The sequence below is a fragment of the Colobus angolensis genome, unplaced genomic scaffold (assembly GCF_000951035.1).
Source record: "Colobus angolensis palliatus isolate OR3802 unplaced genomic scaffold, Cang.pa_1.0 Scaffold313, whole genome shotgun sequence".
NCBI classification, from domain to species: Eukaryota; Metazoa; Chordata; class Mammalia; order Primates; family Cercopithecidae; genus Colobus; species Colobus angolensis.
In genome coordinates, this window is record NW_012116411.1 from 1,973,148 (window position 1) to 1,993,620 (window position 20,473).

At 34.7% G+C, this 20,473-nt stretch overlaps 1 pseudogene; it reads right to left on the reverse strand.

Moving 5' to 3' along the window:
* Positions 1–4,292: 4,292 nt before the first annotated feature.
* LOC105518157 lies at positions 4,293–7,412 on the reverse strand (annotated as a pseudogene).
* Between the last annotated feature and the right edge of the window lie 13,061 nt (positions 7,413–20,473).

Sequence of the window (20,473 nt, forward strand, 5' to 3'; positions counted from 1 at the left end):
TACAGTCTGCTAGAAGGCTATAATAACCAAAACAGCATGGTACTAGTACAAAAACAGAGACATAGACCAATGGAACAAAATAGAGAGGGCAGAAATAATGCCGTACCCCTACACATTTGATTTTTGACAAATTCAGCAAAAACAATGAGGAAAGGACTCTCCTCAATAAATGTTGCTAGGATACCTGGCTAATCATATGCAGGAGATTGAAACTAGACCCTTTCCTTATGCCATATACAAAAACTAACTCAAGATGGATTAAAAATTTTAACATGAAACATAAAACTATAAATATCCAGGAAGATAACCTTGGATAGATCATTCTGGACAGAGAACCTGGCAACAATTTCATGACAAAGATGCCAAAAACAATTGCAAAAAACCCCCCCAAAAATTACAAAATGGAACCTAATTAAACTAAAGAGTTTCTGCACAGCAAAGGAAACTATCAACAGAGTAAAGGACATGCAGAATGGGGGAACATATTTGCAAAGTATGCATCCAAAAATGTTCTGATATCCAAAATCTCTAAGGAATGTCAGCAAGTCATCAAACAAAAAACAGACAACCCCCAAAAAGGGGGCAAAGGACATCAGCAGGCACTTCTCAAAAGAATACATACACAGGGCCAATAAGCATGTGAAAAAATGTTCAACATCACTAATTATTAGATAAATGCAAATGAAAATCATGGTGAGAAGCCACCTCATACCACCTAGAATGGCTAGTATTAAAAAGTCAGAAAATAACAGATGCTGGTGTGGTTGTGGAGGAAAGGAAATGCTTATACACTGCTGGTAGGAATGTACATTAGTTCAGCCATTGTGGAAAGCAGAATGGTGATTCCCCAAAGAACTTAAAACAGAATTAGTGTTCAACCTAGCAGTTCCATTATTGGGTGTATATTCAAAGGAATATAAATCTTTCTGCCATAAAGATACATGCACATGTATGTTTATAGCAGCACCATTCACAATAGCAAAAACATGGAATCAACCTAAATGCACATGAACGGTAGACTGGATAAAGAAAATATAGTACATATCCACCACCATGTACTATGCAGCCATAAATAGAATAAGATCATATTTTTGGCAGCAACACAGATGGAATTGGAGGCCATTACCCTAAGCTAATGCAGGAACAAAAAACCAAATACCACATATTCTCATTTATAAGTAAGAACTAAGCAACAGGAACACATGAACACGAAGAGGGGCATAACGGAGATCAGAGCCTACTTGAGGGTGGAGGGTATGAGGAGGGAAAGAGTAAAAAAAAACACCTATCAGCTAGTATAATTATTACCTAGGTGATGAAAGAATCTGTATATCAACCCTCATGACACACAGTTTACCTGTATAACAAACCTGCACATGTACCCTGGAACCTAAAATAAAAGTTAAAAAAATAAAAATAAAAGTAAAGCAAAAGGATTAAACTGTTACATGCAGGTAGTCATTGTTTAGTGAAATAATATTTAATAAAATTATTCCTTAGACATACTTACTATTTATACTGAGTTCAAACATGCTAAATTAATTGTAGTGTTTTATTTTTGCCAATAGAGCATGACTCTATCAATAAAGATATTTTTTAAAAGCCTCAGGAGATGGCATACATCATTTCTTTAATATTCTGATATTATTGGTTTGGGTAAAATGTACACTTAAAATGGAGACTAACGTTTCACTGTAAATACTAAAAAATATTGTTGAATGAGACTTAATAGTAAAAAATAACACCAGTGATTACGAGAAAAAATGTATTTAAACTCACATGTAACTACCCACATGTATAAATTAAAATTAGGAGCTAAGTATTAAATAATTGGGCTACTTTTGACAAATATTGCAGGATAGGAAATGACTACTTTATGTTTACTTTTATATCTCAAATATGAAGATAGTGACTTTGCAGTGACGTCAGGAATGTATCAAATTTTCTAAGGACATAGATTAATCCCTTTGTTTTTACAATCTTGTAATACATGGGCTCGGATAACCAATCCTAGAATAAACACAGGCACAATTTGATAAACTGATTCTATTCAAGTATGTTCAGTACGTTGAATAGGCTCATTCTCACTGGTTCATACTTCTACTAACCGTTGGGTGGTGCTTCTGTCTCTCTGTTCTATCGTATTGTTCTCTGCCAGGTTATCTGTTAAATATCTGTACACTGTGATGAACTAAGTTTGAAGAATCTAATCTAATATGAACAGTGACTGTCATCTGGGACAGGGGAGCATTTAGTGTCCAAGAATCACGTTTTCTTGAATATGACTGTGGTTTCTGAGAAGACGGAGAAAAGAAAACCCACTTCAGGGTTTCGGGGCAGCCGTGAAAACTCATGCTAAACAGACTGAGGGTAACTTTACAGCTTTGATTAATAGGTTTTGGAATGTGATTAAGCATAGTGGTTTTACTCATAATATTCCTATAATCCTAGAGTAGCAAAGACAGAAGATGCTCTACTTATGAATATATGCCTTTAATAGAACCAGAGCACAATTTGTTGTTTCATGACTCACGAAACAGAGGAAATCTTTTCCTCTCTATATTCTCAGCCTTTGCCTATGTTTTGGCCTAAGACAAGCCTGTACTTTCCATAAAATAAAAAATACAATTCTATTTTGGTTTCCTCTTTTATTTTACCCCCACCATTATGCACCACAACTAAATTGACTGCGTATCTTATTCATTTTGTTCATTTATTTGTTTGAGATGGAGTTTCACTCTTGTCTCCCAGGCTGGAGCACAATGGTATGATCTCGGCTCACTGAAACCTCTGCCTCCTGAGTTCAAGTGGTTCTCCTGCCTCAGCCTCCCTAGTAGCTGGGATTACAGGTGCGCACCACCATGCCTGGCTAATTTTTGTATTTTTATTAGAGACAGGATTTCATCATGTTGGCCAGGGTGGTCTTGAACTCCTGACCTCAAGTGATCCACCTGCCTTGGTCTCCCAAAGTGCCGGAATTACAGGCATGAGCCACTGCACCCAGCTTTATTCATGTCTGAATCTGAGCGTTCAACTCAGTGCCTGGCATTCAGTAAGTATGTGATGAAGGCTTCTATTCAACTCATTTTCTGGTGATCAGTTCAATAGGCATTTGATAAATTCTTACTGAAGCAATATATGGTATTGTATATATACAAAATATAGATAAAACAAAGTAACTACAATTACCTAAAGATGTCTTATTTGTGTTATTTTAGTTTATTTTCTTAGATTTTGATGATTATCCTTGTTTTTCTGGAAATTTCATAATTGGATATTTATTCATTAACTTGGTTCTAATTTTGTTAAGTCATATTTTTTCATTAGTAAGCAGACAGCATTTAAAAGAATAGACATTATTCATGGTCTTAAGATCAAATTTTATAATCCAATTTATTGATAACATACCTGTGCCCAGTAATTATTTTGAGTAGTATTTATTTAAAATATTTTTGATGAATTATATGGTGCTCTCAGTCTAAATTAAGTCTCAAAACCACATAGTGTTAAATGCTTCAACTTCCTTATTTTACAAATTTGTTTTCACTATATTAGGCCTTTCCAACCTTTATATGTTTTTAGAATAATCAATTTTTACAAAATCGCTACTGAGATATGGTTGAGACCTTGTGTAATTATAAAAATCCTTTTGGAGAAAATAGACATACTGAATATGAAATGATAAAATTTATGAACACAGTATACCTTTTCATTTACTTAGTTTTTCTAAAATGTTACTTATGAATTCTTGTTTTTTATTGTAATCTTGTATTTTTTTGTTAAATTTTTTCCTATTTCGTTTTAATAAAATTGTAAAATGTGTTTTTTATTTTTAACTGTGTTTGCTAATATATAATTGTATTATTTGAACAGTACATTTTCAGAGATGATGTTTAATGATCAATTGCAAATACTAATTTAGCAACACTATAGTGTATTTGTACAAGAATATTTGCTAAACTAATTCAGTGATGATCTAATTGAATTATTGATACTGAGATCTGAAATAATGTAAAAACAATTGTATTAGTTCATTCTGACACTGCTGTCAAGAATTGCCTGAGACTGCATAATTTACAAAGACAAAACAGTTTAATTGACTCACAGTTTTGCATGGCTGGAGAGGGCTCAGAAAATTTATACTCATGGCGGAAGGGGAAGCAGGCATGTCTTATGTGGTGGCAGGCGAGAGAGAGGGTGTGTATAGCAGGAAGTGTCAAACACTTATAAAACAGCATGTAAAACGATTACAGAACAGATGGTTTTATAAAAAAAAAATTGGCAGGTGACGGCTATGTACTTAATATATCTTTGGTTAAGCAGACTGGAATAGAGGCCAGACTTTGATTAGAGGCCAAAGAATCCCCAAAATGTAAATTGCCATTTGGATTCTACACAATTTATTTTCTTTGTCTTAGTGTGTTTTGAGATGCTTGTTTGGCTTAAAAGCTTTGAGGCTTTTGTTGGAGGTTGTTTATTTGTTTTTGTTTGAAAGAACCTGAAGGGTGGCAGAGCTTAGGCACTCTCAGATTCTGATTAGTTGTACGAATTTTTTTTTCTTACTTGATGTTGACTGAAGTTTTGCTGAATTACATGCTGTGATTATCAAAGACTTCTTCCAAGTGGGAGTCCTGCTTGGAGATGATTCAGAAACTGGAGGAGGTATCACAGAACCAAGATGGATGGCTTTAAAAGCTGCAAGGACATGAGATGAAATGTATGGCTTCTAACTCTCTTAGCCTGGTCTACTGTACTAGACTGGAGAGGTGTCTGAAGAAAAGTGGGTATAAACTGCATGTCACTAATTTTATCATTTGGCAAATGATAAGGCTCTTGAGCATTTACAGTCATGTTCAAGTTTGCTTCAGAAAATGTACTCTTAGCCACATCCATTGTTAGTGTGGGCCTGATGCAAAAGGCTGATCTTCCAAACCATAGTTGCTTTCTTATTGCAAGTCATATGTAAAGCTTTCATCCAGATATGCGAAGCCCTGACACATGTCTTGGATTGCACCTTCGCTGGAGATCTCCGTATGTTGTGGCTATATTCATTCTGTCCTGGCATGGTCTGTTGGTCTGGGAAGGCTGCTGGAAGGTTGTAGCACTTGAGGAGGAATTTGTTTCCAGGGTGTTTTGGTATATTTATCAGTATGTGTGCATTTTTCCTCCTTGATTTTTGGTGGTGGTTATAGTAAATTGCAAGCTGAAGTTCTAATTGTTGGATCTTTTCATCTTTTGTGTTTATTTTCTCTTTAACTCATTTTATTTCATTTAATAAATCGTCATTCTCATATACTTCATCACCAACTTCTGGTTCTGTACTAGATGGCAATGATAGTTGAATATCATGCCATGAACCATTTCCTTCATGCTGATACAGGAGGTGTTTCAGCTTGAGTAACTGAGTTTTTACAAAGGTCCAATCCTGAACCATGTGTTGGAGGGTCATCTCATTCAGCATTACTGCATTTTCTGGTACATCTACAAACATTATCTGAACCTGGAAAAGGGGTGTCTCTCCATAGCTTTCAAAATGACCCAAAGAAGGTTCACTGTAGGGAGAGCCTCTGCTCACATTACTTTTTCCATGGTAATCATAGCGGTTAGGATGACTGAGATGCTAGTGTTCTTGTCTACTCAACTTCTAGGGTGGCCTTTTCCAAAATTCTTCCTGAGGCTGTTGAACACTTCTGTCTGGTCAGTCAAAGCAGTTCATATTTTCATGCTCCACATTTTCAAGATGTGTATCATAAGGCCATCATCCTCAAATTCACATAATTCAAGATTATTCAAAATATCTATGCCGTTCATTTCATAGGACTCATAACTCCCAATTGGATAGACATTTCCAGTGGGTTCCAAGCCCTCTTCTTTCCACATGTATGTTCCATTACAGCTATCAGATGGAGAGTCCAAATGAAGAACCAGCTGTAAAATCTGTGTCTGGTAAAATCAAATTATTCCTAGAAGTATGGTTTGTATATTCACTCATGTTAGAGATGTTTATATCTATTTATCAGTTTCACTGAATGATTTTTTGTTTTCCTTAAGAGAATCAGATATATTCTGGGGTGGTACCTTTTCATATTTTTCTTCTTTGAGATAAATTTCCTCTAGAGTTATTCAAGTTCTGTTGAAGTCTTTTGCACCTATTAAATATTCTCTGAAGTCTTCACTTAAATCATTGTTATCAGAAGATGATAAAGAAGACAAGGAAATATTATTCACACCTTCACTCAGGTATCTATTTTAGCATCATGGTTCATGGTCTGTTCATTTTCTGTTCTATAACTTTCATTTTCATTTAACTATTGGTCCTCATTAGTAGCTTTATCCTTAGCCCAAACTGTAGCATAATCTTCTACACATATGTCAGCAGGTGGATTTTTATTTTCATTAATTGTGATCTATCAAAGTCCCAGAAACTTGAGGTCAGCTCGATTTCAGTAGAAAGAGATGAACCATCCAATAACCTAAAGTGAAAGTTGCACCTGGGCCATTGTAAAGCCAATTTCTTTATACCAGCAGCATAAGACCTAATAAATCCTTACCCCAAATGTTCACTCTCATTTCGTATTTCTTATTGCTGATAGTTTCTTGTTAGCATACATGAGTGCAGAGGTACTCTAATGGATAGCTGTTAGTACTTACAAGACTGTAATATCTATAGCTCTAATGAAGGAGTGTGATGTGGTTATAGATGAAGGTGCAAGAAATGAACTCTGAATGGAATGTGAACAGTTGTGGGACCTTACCATTTTTTGTAACTAGTAATATGCATAATATTGTCTGAGAATTGAGCTAAGCTTTTTCTAAAACTACTTCTAGGAGCATAAGAGTTTGCTCTAGGTCTTTGCATGCTATTGAAATTCAGTGGGTTTCCATAAAATCCATTCAATGGTGATTCTGGAGCACTGACTGAAGATTATAACATTCTTCCTAATAATGTGCCTTTGAAGAATTTACCCAAGTTAGATGGTCCAGAAAAAGTCCTTTGGTTTAACTCCTCTGCAGATGACACATAGTGGATGACTTTGCTAACTTTGATGTGTATAAAGAAACAGTTTTCAAATCTCCCTTTATCTTGTCTTTTTTTTTCAGACATTACTTGAATAGGAACATGTTTTTCAGGATGAATTAATTAATGGTGAATTTTGAGTCTTGTTAGGCTCTTCAGTACCTTGTGTACTAAGTCGGTATTTATTTGCTTTTCTCCAATTAAATGAATGGGATGATGGACAATCAGAGCCATTGTTTATTATGTAACTTCTGATGTTACTACTCTTAGAAGTTCATAATATATGAACAGGTTTCCCTTTTGACATTGGCTGCACTGTACTTCTGAGAGATTTTGTTCAATACTTTGGTATCTTGGAATCCAAAAATGTCTTGATCAGTGTTTCTCCATCCATTACCTGTGAGGTGTATTTTTTCTTAGAATTTAACATAATGTATAGGGGTGAAACACCAACATTCCAATATAAGATCACAGAGGATCTCTGCATCAATAATTTCCACACTGCTAAGGTGTAGTCTAGAAACAGCAACCCTAACCGGACGAGTAGCCTACCAAGATGAATTTGCAGTTATTGAAATAGAAACTCAAGCTTAGACAGGAAGGATCGCCTCAAAGGAGTCGTTCTTTTCTTAAATTGGTCAAGAAAGTAGGTGCATTTAAATACACATGTGTGTGCACACACACAGAGATATACACACATATATCTACACACATAGATATAGAAAAGAGAAGGAGATTTGAATCCACAGCGACTGCGGGATCCACCCGTTTTATCTCAGGATGTACTCTAGAGTATGTCTTTGTTTGGGCCGGTGCTAGGTCGTGCTGCCTCCTTTGCTACAGCCCAGCTGCGGGTTGCCTAGCAACCTGCTATTGTTGCCTATCACGTTCGGGAGAACATTTGCTCCCGAATTATCATAATGTAATCATAATATGTGATCGAGATTAAATGCCAGGAGAACACAGGATTCCATTCTCGGTGCGATGCATGTCTTAAGCCTTTCGTCAGATTGATTTATTTTACAAAGTAAGATTAGGTTCGAGGAATCTTAGTACGGCTGAGTTCAAATACATGCACTTCATAGTCCTGTAAACTGTTTTCTAGGACTGCTGTAACAACGTTCCACAAGCGGAGTGCCTTCAAATAAAAGTATTGCCTCACAGTTCTGGAGGCTAAAATTTCAAAAGCAAAGTATTGGCAAGGTTTGTTCCTTCTGGTGGCAAGGAGGGGGGATCTTTTCCATGCTACTCTCCTAGTTGCAAGAAGTTGTCAGCAATTATTGGCATTCCTTGACTGATAGACACATCATGCCAACCTGTGTCTCTATCACCACAATAAGGTAGTGTTCTCCTCCTGTGTCTATCTGTTTCCAAATTTTCCTCTTTTTATAAGGACAGAAGTCATTAGATTAGGGCTCACCCCAATCCCTTATTGCCTCATTTTAACCTTATTTCATAGGCAAAGAACCTATTTCCAAATAAGGTCACATTCACAGGTACGGAGGCTTAGGTCTTAGACATAGCTTTTTGGAGACACTCTTCAATCCATAACATCTGATTTACTTAGCCTCCTTGTACCTCAGGTTTCATGTGTACAGAATTGGGATAATGATCAAACCTACTCCACATAGTTGTAAGGAACAAATGAGTATATTAGTGTAATCTTCTAGATTTAGTCTCACATATATTAAACTATAACTAACATTAATTTGCTTTTCTTCCACTTTCAACTACAACCCTTTGGTCTACTTTTCATCTGCTTTTGATTTCCCAAGGAACATAATCCCCTGATATCCCATTCTATGATTTTATTACATAAATGATCAATGTATTCTTTTTACCCAACCAAACTTTGCTTGAGGCTTAGATAACCTCTTTGTATAGGTAGAACTGCTTTCAATGAGTATGAGGTACATCAGTGTTATCATGGAGTATCATATTCAAATTGATAAATATTGTCTAGCTAACTGTTCAAATTTGTATAAATAGAATATGATGTATTAGATTTTAAAATAATGCAAACATGTTTGGGTATATATGATTATGTTGAGTGAAAGGATATGTGTATCATCTGAACCAAGAAGCATCTCTTATTTTCCATTGTAATTTGATTCTGATCAAAGTACTTCATAAACACAGTTCTAATTTTCATTTTGCAGTCCTTGAGAATTTAATAATTTGTTGCAACTATATTGCTAATAGTTTTAGTTTTGCAATGTGTTCAACTTAGAGCATATTATGTAAGAATCAATTGCTTGGTTTTTAACTTTTAATTTTGAAATAATTTTAAATCTTTAAAAATGTTATAAAAAGTACAACTTAGAGTATAATAAAAAAAAGTAAAGGTTCAGCACAAATTATGGTAAATGAAATAATTGGAAAAGCAGTGGTAAGCCCTTTTTAATTATTTAAATTAATTGAATCAGATTTCTGCTAAAAAAATAGTTATGGAAAGAATAGGGTGCTCACATGTATTCTTCACTCAGCTTTCTCTGACATTAACCTCTTCATGACTAATGCAATAGTCACAACTAAGATATTAATGTTGGCACAGTACTATTAAGTAATTATGCAATTAGTTCGAATACCATCAGCTTTTCTTTTACAGTATTGTGTGTCTGTCCTAAGATCCAATTCAGAATTCCTCATAGGATTTACTCATGTCACTTCAGTGTCCTCCAAATGATGGTTCCTCAAGTCTTTTCTTGTTTTTAATGACTTTGCTATTTCTTAATAATACTAGTAATTTTTTTTGTTAAATATCTGTGAATTTTGGTTTATCTGATGTTGTCTCATTAAGTTGAGATCATGCACTTTTGGCAAAAATACTGTAGAAGTGATATACCCAATGTACTGTATCATGTCAGGAATTATGATTTTCATATTTTATTATTGGTGATATAAAAATTATTTAGGATGGTGTCTACCAGCATTCTCTACTGTAAAGGTACCACGTTTTCCTTTAGAATTGATAAATATTTTTGTGGAGATACTTCTAGACGTTGTAAATATCCTCTGTTCATCAGGGGATTTTGCCTGGGTGATTATTGTTGTGAGTTTCTAACGATGACTTTCTTTTCCCTAATTCCTTCTACATATATTAACTGTACATAATTTTCAGGGAGGAGCTATCCCTTCTCCTTCATTTATTTACTTATTCAGTTATTCATTTATATCCGTATGGGCATATTTCAAAATCTGAGTTAGTATGTGGAGTGACACAGGTCCTAAAGACACTGATTTCCATTTATATTGTTACTGGAAACAAACATCAAAGCAAAATTATGTGACATAGAAATAGTGTGAATCTTTTAAGGAGTATCTGTAATGAGCTAGATGTGATAAATTCAACCTAAATAATTCATTTAATGATTTTTTTATACATAATAAAGTTACATTTAAAAGGATGCCTTTATTTTAATGTATTTTGTTAAATCCAAGAGGTTTATTGCTGAGCTGTCTGGAAAATGATTAATAGAGGGTTCACCTTAAGGAATAAGAATGATATCTTCTTATTAAGTCTTGCAGAGTGTGGAGGAAAGAGGGATATATCAAGCTTTTACACTCTTCCACAGAATCTACTTCACCCAATGAGTAGATTACAAACAGTGGGGTCAAAAGAAATGTTGGAGAATATATGGCCCACTAGAAACTGCTTACTGTGGAGCCCTTCCTCTCAGTATGTTACCTGAAACTTCAGAAATCAAACCCTTCTAGAGGCTCTCAGTTAATTCTTGATTTATCTGTTTCCACTCGTACTAATTTGATATTTGAAATGGAAAGTATCACAATAATTAAAAGTGTTATAATGTTCAGGACATTCATAGATGTCTTCAAAACAATGAAATATTAAGAATAAATGGTTAAATTATTTGATATCTTCCCAGTTAGAATGAAAGTCAAATTGTATAATGGTAAAATAAAGGTAATACTTTACATTTGCCAAAGCAATCTCAGATATTCTAATGAACAATGCCATGAAGGATACATGATAATCTTACACTAATGTACTATTACAATACTTAGAAAATATTTTGTGGTTATTCTAAAATTATTTTCAGAGTAAAAATTATATAAAGTAGAAAACTGGTTTCTATTGTCTGAACAATCATGACAAACTCATTCTGGGAATTTCAACTCTAAATTGTCTGATAAAGTGGTTTCTCATCATTATTATGTTACTAAGTGGACACAATTTTGCGATGTTCTACAATCTTCTAGTTCAACATTTTTGTTTCTAATATATTTTTAAATTTTAGGGTATTTTTGTATTTACGCAAAAAATGCAGAGATATTATAGAGAGTTCCCATATACCCCTACCCAGTGTCCGCTATTGTTAACATATTACATTGCTATGGTTCATTGTCACCACTAAGGAACAAAGATTAATATAATGTATTATTGATTAAATCACAGTTTATTCAGATTTCACTAGTTTTTACCCAGTATCTTTTTCCTGTTCCATGATCTCATCCAAGATCCCACATTATATTTAGTTATTATATCTCTTTAATATCCTTTGTTTCATGACAGTTTCTTAGGCTTTGCTTGCTTTTGATGACCCTGACAGTTTTAGGGTCAGGGATATGGTTTAGACAGTTTGGAGAATGGTCCTCAGTTTGACTGTCTTATTTTTTTAATGGTTAAACTACGGTTATGAGTTATTCGGAGGATGACTACAGAGGTGAAGTGTCATTTTACCACATTATATCAAGGGTAAATGTTATCAACGTGACTATCAACATGAAGATATTAACCTTGATTATGTGGTTGAGATAGCATTTGTTTGCTTGCACTTTGATTGGGACTTAATCAATTGAACACATAGATTTGGAAACAACCAACATCTTAATAATCTTGGGTCTTCCAATCCATGAAAAAGACAGCCCCTTTCATTTGTTTGGCCCTTTAATTTTTCTCAATTCTACTTTGGAATTTTCCATGTAGAGATATCGAACATTCAATATATTCAGAGAAATTTGATTTTTATGCTATTGTAAATAATATGTAAGAATTAATTTTCTAATTGTAGCAAGGGCATAGAATAAAATCATTTTTGTATATTTACTTTGTATTCAGTGATCTTGCCAAATTGACTCACTAGTAAAAATATATTAATACCTGGTAGACTACTGAGATTGAGAACATTTTTATTCATATTTTTGCTTATTGAATAACTTCTTTGTAAAAATTGCTGAGATATGATTGACATACAAAAAGCTGTACATATTTAGTGTATACAAATGATGACTTTAGAAATAAGTATACACCTGTGAAATCATCAGCACAATTTCACAAATGTATTTATCACTTCCAAAAATTTCCTCCCACTCTCTTTTTTATTATTTTTGTGATAAGAATACAACATAAGATTTAATCTCTTACCAAACATTTACGTATATGATACAGTACTGGTAAATATAGGGACTATTATCTACAGTAGATTTCTAGGATTTATTCTTCTTGCGTAACTGAAGTTTTGCACTTTTTGATCAACACCTACCTATTTTCCCCTCCCCTCAGCTTCTGGCACCTGCTATTTACTCTCTGCTTCTATGGGTTTGACTGTTTTAGATTCCGCATGTAATTGAAATCATGTGGCAATTGTCCTTCTTATTCTGACTTTCTTCAGTTAGTATAATGTCATTCACATTCATCCATATTGCCACAAATGATAGTATTTCTTTCTTTTAAAGATTTGAATAAGGTGCCATTAATGTAAACAGCACATTTTCTTTTCCCATTCATCTATCAATGGACATTTAGGTTGCTTCCATGTTTTGGCTATTGTATATAACACTGCAGTGAACATGGAATCAGATATCTCTTCAAGATACGTATTTTCAAGATGAAATTAAATCTCATATATATAGATATATGTGTGTGTGTGTGTGTGTGTGTATCTCCAGAAGTAGAATCTCTGGATCATATAGTAGCTCTATTTTCAATTATTTGAAGACTCTCCATACTGTTTCTATAGTGGCTGAACCAATTTACACTTCCATAAACAGTGTACGAGGATTTCCTTTATATCCTCAGCGACATTTTTTTACAATAGTTATCTTAACAGCTATGAGTTGATATCTCATTGTGGTTTTGATTTGAACTTTCCTGATGATTAGTAATGTGGAGACCCTTTTTACATACCTGTTGGTCATTCATATGCTTTCCTTAGAGAAGCATCTATTTAAATCTTTTACCTAGTTTTAAATTGTGATATTTTTTGCTACTCAGTTGTAGGAGTCCCTTTTGTATTTTAGATATTAACTCCTTTTTTGGCTTGCAAAGGTATTCTCTTCTTTCATAGGTTGTCTCTTTACTTTGTTGATTCCTTTGCTGTGCAAAAGTATTTTGGTTTCATGTAATTACACATGCATTTTTGCTACAGTTGCCTGTGCTTTTGTTATCATGTTCAAGAAACTGTTGCAAAGGCCAATGTAGAGTAGCATTTTTCCCATGTTTTCTTCTAGGAATTTTACAATTTTATGTCTTACATTTAAGTTTTTAGTCCATATTTGAGTTGATTTTTTGTGTATGGTGTAAGTGTCCAATTTCACCCTTTTGCCTGTAGGCATTCAGTTTTCTCCACCAGTGTTTCTTGATGAGACTATTCTTTCCCCGTTGTGTGTTCTTGGTTTCCTAGTGAAAGGTAAGTTGATTGTATATGCAAGAGTTTATTTCTGGGCTCTCTATTCTGTTTCATTGAACTATATATCTGCCAATTTAAATAAAAGTATGTACTTTTTCGTAAATATCTTGTAATTACCAGTGGGCACATTTTTTTTTTTCTGTGGGGGTAATTTTGTAAAAGAATACTCTGTACACACACACTCACAAACATACACACACACACATACACATACACACACAGAAATGGATATTGTGTTTCTTTTTTAGTCAATGTTATTTTGATGTCTCTAGGAACCGTACTGGTATTTTCTCTTTCATTCCAAATATTGTCAGTTTTTAGTTTTTCTCTTTTCTCTTGATGAGTCTTGATGTAGACTTATCAAGTTTAATATCTTTTTTCCAATAACTAATTCATGACATTTCAAATTTTTGTTGCCTTTTACTATTTCATTAATTTCTTATGTCTGTTACATTATTTCTTCTACTTACTTTGCATACTTTGGCCATATTTTCTAGTGTCTTGCAGTTGAAACATAAATCACTGTTATTAAACATATCTCTTTTCTTATACAAGCTTTTAAATCTAATATTCTCTCATAGTTCTGCTTTAACTGAATTTTACCAATATTAATATGTTAAATTTTCTTCTCACTTAATTTAAAACATTTTCTTATTCCCTTTACATGTTTTTTGTCTTACGGGTTATTTAGAAGTTGTTTTTATTTTCTTAATTCTAGAATATTGGATATTCTTTAGCTCTCCTAATGCTATTGACACCTAACTTATCTCCATTTTAGTCATACATCAGGCTACATAATTTTAATTTTTGGAAATAAATGGAAACGTATGATTTGGTCAATATTGGTTAATATTACTTATCACATGAAAAGAAATATATGTCTTAAAGTTGTTGGTTTAAGTTCTATAAATATTCACTCAGGCAAAGTTGATTTGTAGAACTGTTGATATCTTCTATATCTTTCATTCCTCCTGGACTACCTTTAAAATAGCTAAAGGAAAAGAATATGTTTTTTACTCTTTTTCCATAGATATATGTAATTCTTATAGCTGACAGGTTTATTTTTGTCCAAAACTTGTCAGCATGTTTGAGAACTAAAAGTTTGTGTAAAGGCGGGGCACAGTGGCTCACGCCTGTAATCCCAGCACTTTGGGAGGCCGAGGCGGGCGGATCGCGAGGTCAGGAGATGGAGACCACCCTGGCTAACACGGTGAAACCCCGTCTCTACTAAAAATACAAAAATTTAGCCGGACGCGGTGGGGGCACCTGTAGTCCCAGCTACTCCGGAGGCTGAGGCAGGAGAATGGCCTGAACGGGAGGCAGAGTTTGCAGTGAGCTGAGATCCGACCACTGCACTCCAACCTGGGCGGCAGAGCGACACTCCGTCTCAAAAAAAAAAAAAAAAAAAAAAGTTTGTGTAAGGAGTTTAGCTCAGACATTTGCTTTTTCTCTAATTTTGTATAACTTTAATCCAAACTCATATCTATTCAGGGATTCGTGATGTATACAAGATTACAGAAAAATGTTTCGAAGTCTGAAATTACAAAGAGCTTTTCTCCTTTGTAAAGAATTGATTTTGGTTCTAGTTTAATGTTTAGAGATTGATGGATTGATGTCAATAAAGGAACTAGATCAGGTGTTGCTGGGGGTCTGCGGCTACATTGATGTGACTGCTCAAACACATTTCCCTCCCTTGAAAACATTAGTATTGTAGCCACATATGTGTCTAATATAAAATTGATTTGTGTAGTCTGGGTTTAGTGTGTTTATTTCTGTTTCCTCTCACACCCAAAAGTTTTTTTCTCTTAACGTCTAAAATAGAAAGGCAATGTAGTTTCGAAGTGTGTTACCATAAATATGCACATTCTATATGTCTAGTCTTGTTTATACAATCCTCACAACAACATTATTGGGTGGATAAACAATCCTGCAGTTGCAATTGAGAAACGAAAGCTCACAAATATTAGGTAACTTACCTCAATTCCCACAGCTGATTCTAGAAGTCATTTATTTATGCCTCACCAGAGTTTTTTGGATGACAGCGAAAAGAAAATTTGAAAAATAAGTTACTCTTGATGATGTCTTGGCTAATTGAATTGAATAAAAAGCTACGAATATTTTTGAACTTAAGGGAAATTGAAAATGCCTAAAAGAAAGAGAAAAGCTTCTAATTCTTTCTGAATAATTCAGGTTCACATTATTCTAGACACAGATCAAGTCACGGCTTCAAATTCTTTAATTAGTATATGTGAGTACACACACATGCAGGTTTGTGTATGTGGTTGGTTGAGTTTGGACTGATATTATTTCAAAGGAACATACTCTTTGAACCTTTAAAGAAACAACAGAAAATATTTTGGAAGGAACACTTCAGGTTTTATGTGGCTAATGCTCTGTGATAATAATAAGAATCATCTGCCAGCACCAAGTAAAATTAACTACAACTTTTCAGACCAGAAGTCAGAAAAGAATCAAAACATGGAAATCCTTCTCTTTGTTAAAAGAAGGATCATGCTCAGTTGCATTTCCCAATCAACCCCTTTGCAAGAGAGCTGGCTAGCTTCAATTTTATTAGTACCATTAATAACCATGGCATGTCAGACAGGCTCTCAGCTATAGACTGATCTCCTGGGTGACTAGATGCCTATATTTTTAGAAAGCTGTGAATGCTACTTTAATTATTTAGAAGTTGGTTGGCTCACATAACTCTATTACACTTGCACAAAGCTTCAACGTATTTAGGAGGATATTTGTTCCTAAGTGTATCTTAATGTCAAATTTATTCATCAATACTTGAATTACTCTAATCACGAATTTGTTCAGCAAAAATTTCGATCCTAAAAAAATAGATTATTTTCTATTGTTAAGTGCCGTGAAAAATCAGGAATAAAATGTTATTCTTAAGCAGCTAAGCACTAATTTTAACCACATCTGATATTATCTACTGTCACTTATTAATAGAAAATATTAAAATTCTATATTCTAATTATGTGCATCTATAGAATTGATCAAATTGTATATTTTCAAATATGCCAAATATTTTAACTTCCATGTTCAATAGACAAATGTGATCAATGTCTCATGTATATATGTATAGTTATAATCTTAGCATTCTTTTAGAATGCTGCAATAATTCTGAGGAAATTAAAGGCATTTATGAAAATAGCAACTGCTAACTTAAGTTGCTATTGAATAGTTACAATTGATCCATCAGCAATTATTTAGTAAATAACAAAAATTAAGAACCCAAAGTGGTTTTTTTTTTTAAATTGCATTACATTGAAATGTCACATCAAGTTATATTGATTCTTTCATTTATGTGTGTGATAGTTTTAGACCATGATATGGGTCATGCAGCTTTGCTTATTCCAGTCCTGAGACTTACGTGGTACACCAGATGTTGTGGAAATATAAGGACCTATCCTCACTGTGCCTTTTTCTGAATTATCCAATCCACAGTGGGTTTGAGCATGATAACATGGTGGTTTTGTTTTATAATATTTAGACTTTAAATATTTATTCAGAAACATGTAGCTGGAGTGTCATGCCTTCATTTTGCCATTTTTCTCTATTTCTAATTCTACTGATTTATTTCTGGACATAAAGAAAATGTGGTACTTAAACACAATGGAGTACTATTCAGCCATAAAAAGATTAAGATCCTGTCATTTGCAACAACATAACTTTGGTTTTAAATGAATGTCTATAGTCTGCTATTACTAGAGTCTAGATGTCTCCATGCATTTAGAGTTAGTCTTTAGGGATATATTGTCCATAATGCTGTGTGGAGTTAAATTGTCTGAAACCAAAGGTAGATCAAAGCAAGCCCCTTATTAAATTCTTTCAAGGACTCCCCATTATTCAAGAGATCTATTATACAACATGGTGGTTAGAGTTAATAATAGAACGTATTCTTGAAAAATGCTGTGAGAGTGGATGTAAAGAGCTGTCATGACAAAAATGGTAAATATGTGAGGTCATGCCTATGTTGATTGGCTAGATTTTGTCATTCCACAATGTATAAATGCTTCAAAACAACTTTTACATGGTAAATACATACAATGTTGTCCATTTAAAACAATTAAAATGAGTAAATGTCACAAATTTATAAGAATAAAAATTAAAAATATAGGCTGGGCACGGTGGCTCACACCTGTAATCCCAACACTTTGGGAGGCTGAGGTGGGCTGATCACTAGGTCAGGAGATTGAGACCACCCTGGCTAACATGGTGAAACACTGTCTCTACTAAAAATACAAAAAAATTAGCTGGGCATGGTGGCGGGTGCGGGTGCTGTAGTCCCAGCTACTCAGGAGGCTGAGGCAGGAGAATGGTGTGAACCCGGGAGGCAGAGGTTGCAGTGAGCCGAGATGGCACCACTGCACTCCAGCCTGGGTGACAGAGCGAGACTCCATCTCAAAAAAATAAATAAATAAATAAAAGAAAAATAAGTAAATAAAAGAAAAAAAAATAGGGACCATCCTCTGTAGAGAATTGACAGCATCAGAGATCAGGGTTATTAGATAATGTCCAAGTATATGCAGATTTTCTGAAGATTTTCTTTCTTAGAAGGGATGAAAGATGAAGTTCCAGCTACCTTCAAAAATATACCCCAAAACAAAGCCTTGCTTAATATAGCAAGTAGCCTGATGAGCCTGGCTTCCTTGTTTCAAGCCTGAGTATATTGGCTCCAGACAAAAGTTCCCTGGAAGGCAAATAAATCAGAGCAACCAATCACTGAATCTGACAGCTTTACTATGCTGTCTCTCATGATTTCCAGGATATGTATCCCTGCCAGCATTTCTGGCCTTCGGAGTCTATTTGATGTGTGAAGCTGCATTTCCCCCTTACCTTCACCTAGACAGGAGGGATAGACTCAGGAATTCCATCTAATACTCGTTTTGGGCCTGGATATCCTCCTTGAACTGCTTTCCATGTCTGCTGGAAAACTCGGCCTAAGTCCCGCTTTATTTGTAGGGATCACACTAAATTCTTGTATGTGCCCAGAAGCTTCAGGATCCCTATAGTCCATCCTATCAGCTTTACCCTCACCTGGACCCTGAGTTAGCCCAGTGGCTGGTACTGACCTAACTATTCGTAGTGGGTCTTTTTGCCCCTCACCCTTTACTTCCCCCACAGGCTGAAAACATTAAAATCATTTCCTTATCTTTTCAAGGGAGCTACCTGTGCTCTTCCTGTTGGCACTCAGCACTAAGAAACTCTCAGAACCACACTGAATCTGTACTTGTGATAAGCTTCAGAGATCCTAGAATCCAAGCCGTCTGGGGACAGTACTGATGGACAGGCCTAGGGTTGAGACTGAGGTTCTATGTCCTGGTGAATATTTTGTGTCATCAGGAAACTGCTCTTTAAAGCATGGCAGTCCTATATCTTGGACAGTTAGCATGCTAGTGGTATGAGGAATTCCTTGCTTACTGAAGCCATAGACCATGCAGCTCCCTATCTACCTTATTGGGATTTGTCAAGTCATTAGTTCATATATGTCTTCCCACTGCTGTAGAAGAGCAGGAGACTCTTTGGAGTTGATTCTTTGGCCCTAAAATTAATAAATGTATGACTAACCTTTTTTTTTTTTTCTTTTTGTAGAAAAGAAACCCAGATGTTCTTGGAGACATGGCTGCCCTGGAACTTGGTAAACTCACATCCTTTGAGGCAAGGTGAGGTATCTCTTAATTCTTTGAGTTTTATGCAAAATTCCCGGGAATTTTTGCTACCTTGTTGTCTTACACCAGAAACCTCCTTTGCTCATAACTTGCTTTTCTGTATAATAGTTTTGCTTTTACGTGCAATAATTTGGATCAGAATTTATCCGTGTCATTGCTATCAACATTTTGCAACAGATATTTTTTCTTTCTCTCTCTCTTTCTCTCTCTCTCCTTCTCTCCCTCTCTCTCTCTCTCTCTGCAAGGCTGTTTAATGGAATGTAAAACATTTATTGTCATCCCCGGTAAACATAAACTGCATGACATAGCACTCCCTGTCTCCCTGTTGTGACAACCAACAGAGCCCCAAGACATTGTCAAATGTTCTCCAGGGGGCCAAATTGTTCTGTTTCAGAACCACTGACTCTGATATAGACATCTGCTCCCTGCTGAATTTCTTTCAAAGTTTCTATTTTTACACACACACAAAAATATTTAATGATAGTCATAAGTTATATGAAAATACTGTAAGGGTGACAGTGAGAGATGCATAGTACACTCCTTGGCAAACAATGGAAAGGTTACCTCTTTGCCATTGTTTTGCTCCCAAGTCCTTTTTGTGCCGCTCTCTGCCTCTTAGAGAAGTCATCACTTCCCTGCTTCTCTTATGTAAAATTCCATGATGCTGGTCCCTTTCTTTTCTCTCTCTAGGTTCCCATCTTCCCTCCAACAGTTTAAACTCTTCTTGCTTTATATCATATAGAGCAATTGGGCTTTCCGTACTCCTTACTTCAGCCTAACACATAACTCATGTGGAGGAGTGGAGATGTCCTGCTTTTAACATAGTTCTTCTACCTGCTAGAAAAAGCATTTGGAGTTATGTGTCATAAAACAACAAACCTTTGTTTTTAATCATACCACAGTTTATTCTCTTCATTAAGATTTTCTGATTTTTTAAATCTATTTTCTAGCTTTTCACTGAAATTGCTATTGATTGACCTTTCCATATTTTTAAAAGCAAATAATACAGTGACTTATATTGACTATATATGTTTGTATTTGCATTTGTATGTATATTTGTGTGTATTATTTTCTCATGTTAGGAGGACATAATACAGTTATAATTCTAGCATTTTTTTAAT